Here is a 2,991-nt window from a genome sequence, read left to right as displayed (position 1 = left end):
GTCAAGTCTTTCTCTAAGTCTGTCATCCGGGTCTCCAAACCTGAAACTCTATTTTCCATGTTCGGGGGTTGTTGTTGTTGTTGAAAACCCGGTTGTGCTATGGACTTTCGTTGTCCATGGTTATTCCATGAGAGATTAGGTTGGTTCCTCCAACCAGAATTGTAGGTATTCCTATACGGATTGCCTTGGCTTCTCATTGCATTACCCATATAGTCAACTTGCTCAATGGAGGGTGTACTACCAACAGCTATCGGGTAATCAGATAGGGCATGTCCCCCTCCAAATCCATAACAACTCGTTACGGCCTCCAATCTTGAAGAGGTTATAGTGTCTAACTTCTTACTCAATGCCTCCACTTTGGCCGTCAAAGATGTAACCGCATCGATCTCATGGATGCCTGCCACTTTCTTCTTATTCTTCCTAACATTCCATTGGTAGCTGTTCAAGCCCATTTCTTTAATTAATTGTCAGGCTTCTCCTGGGGTCTTGCTACCTAAGGTACCTACTACCGTTGCATCAAGTAACTATCTTGTACTTTGGTTTAAACCATTGTAAAAAGTCTGAATGATCATCCACTCTGGAAACCCATGTTGAGGACACTTTCACAGGAGTTCCTTGAACTTTTCCCATGTCTCGAATAGAGATTCCAATTCCATTTGCACAAAGGATGATATCTCATTCCTAAGCTTTTGCAGATTTTCAGTGAGGAAAATAACAGGCAAGGAAAGCTTCTACCATCTCCTCCCATGAAGTGATCGAAGCTCTAGATAATGAGTGTAGCCAATGCTTTGCCATCTCCTTTAAGGAAAATGGGAAGGCTCTCAACTTGATGGCATCATACGTAGCACCATTAATCTTGAGCATACCAAACACTTCCAAGAAATTCTCTATCTGACTGTTTGGATACTCATCAACCAAGCCATTGAACTATGCAGAATGTTGTAACATGTGGATGACTGCTGGTTTTAGCTCAAAATTTTGAGCTGTGATAAGGTCCTCACAATACTAGATTGTGTCCCCAATACTGATGGTCTGGCATAATTAGATAGTGTTCTTTGTTGTTCATTCTGTTCCTCTATGTTGTCAGATCCTACGACTTCTACTTTAGCTAGATTTGATGGTTCTTGTACAAGTTCTTTACCCCTTATTCTTAGTGTACGTTCAAGTTCAAGATCGCCTACAAGCAACGTCGAAGGGTTCTCTCGGGTCATAACCTAGAGCTGCACCAAAATAAAGAATATAAAATTAGAACGATGATAGAATAAGAAGATATGAATTATAATGAATGAATAACTAAAATAGCAAAGTACAAAGTATCTCTAAATGACTACTCCCTGGCAAAGACGCCAAAAACTTGACAACACCCCTTGTGTGTGACCTGCAAATTCACGGGTTTGTCGAGTAATAAATCTCAGGTGATTGGGGTATGGTATCCATAGGGAGTGAGGACTAAAAATACTTAAATTGCTACTTAAACAATGTGAGAGTGAACAATGATAATGTTGATAAAATGTAATGAAAATAAAGATAAAAAAGGAACAAGAATGAAAGGCAAAGGTAAGTGAGAGCTAAGGTAATCGATAGAAGTGGGGTACCTGGGCAATGCTCCCCCTAGGATTAATGTTTCAACTACAAGACCAACTATTATACATCATAATCAATACTCAATGAGTCATGGAAATCCATAAGCACATGGTCTGAAATCTAAAGTCAACCCTAACTAACTCTGCACTATATTCCAGCGGAGAAATTGCTCAGTCTCAACATCTCACACTGTGTAAATTTGCATGTAGTTCTAGGGAATCCAAGTGATAAACCATCTTCCTATGTATAGACCTAACCTTTGGTCCAAGCGAAAGGCCCCTAGTCACAACTAAGCCTCAGACACTAGAGTCCCTTCAACATTTCACTCTGTTGCTCATGCAACTAAGACCCAGCGGAGTTCATCCTTTAGAACTTCACTCGATTATGAAAGCCAAGAACTCAAGGAAATGGAGGTAGAATAAATCACTCCGGAGGGGAAAAGGGATGCTCCGCTACCTCTCGACTTACCCTCTTAACCTTCTCTAATCAGGCAATGTCTAACCCTCGTAGTGTGTCACTCATGTACAATGGTTTCCAAGAGGGACTCTCAACCCTAGTATCACTCTAGGGAGAAATCATTCCACAAGCACTCAAGATTGGAACTCAATTGAAACATCAATTAAGGAAAGTATAATAAAACATCAATGAAACAATAACATCATAGGGTTTAGAAAATCCATATACCGACTAGGGGTTTAGCTCTCCATGGAGCACAATACAATCAACAATGAAATCGAATGTAAAAAACAAGTGTTAAATAAGAAAAACCCCTCGGTAGTCATGTCTATGGTCTTGTGGAGTAGCCAAGTCTTCTCCAAAGGACCCCTTGTTCGGCCTAGAGCACACCTCGCTGGATCTATGCCAACGAAAGCTCACCCAATAACCTTATTCCAAGCGAATAGCGGTATCGAATCCCTCAAACCACTACAAAGACTTGCCAAAAGCCTCTCTAAACCCTAGCCGACGGCTTCCCAAATGATGGAGAAAAGTGGAAGAGAAGAGGGAAAAAGATCCCTAAAATCGGGTTGAATTACTGATTAAATAGGGCTGGAATTGGGAACCAACACGCCCCTGTAGATTTTTCCCATTGGCCTTTGGAATTTCCACAAGGGCGTGGGGAATTTTCACACGCCCGTGTGGATTCTATGGAAATTTGTTTTCTAGCCAGCTGTGAACATGAACTACTACAGTATTTTACTACAATGATATGCTCCAATACCCTACTGTAGTACTTTGCCAAAATACTCCCAATTCCACACTTTTCATTGAGGCAACATAAATGGGCACACATTTAGACTGTAGATCGCAACTCTTCTTCAATCGAAGGTTTCGTTGGTGAAGATCTTGCTATCAATACACAAGTCGGGATACGCGAATGTGACTGCCTTCGTGCGCCTCCGACTCATT

At 41.2% G+C, this 2,991-nt stretch overlaps 1 non-coding gene across 1 annotated transcript; it reads left to right on the top strand.

Annotated features, from left to right (window-relative positions):
- The first annotated feature begins 582 nt into the window (after positions 1–582).
- LOC120278245 lies at positions 583–689 on the top strand. The gene has a single exon (XR_005541587.1). It is a non-coding gene; the product is annotated as a small nucleolar RNA R71 (small nucleolar RNA).
- The last annotated feature ends 2,302 nt before the right edge of the window (positions 690–2,991 follow it).

The sequence above is a fragment of the Dioscorea cayenensis genome, chromosome 15 (assembly GCF_009730915.1).
Source record: "Dioscorea cayenensis subsp. rotundata cultivar TDr96_F1 chromosome 15, TDr96_F1_v2_PseudoChromosome.rev07_lg8_w22 25.fasta, whole genome shotgun sequence".
Taxonomy (NCBI): Eukaryota; Viridiplantae; Streptophyta; class Magnoliopsida; order Dioscoreales; family Dioscoreaceae; genus Dioscorea; species Dioscorea cayenensis.
Note: the sequence above shows the minus strand (reverse complement) of the source record. Positions and strands in the feature narration are given on the sequence as shown.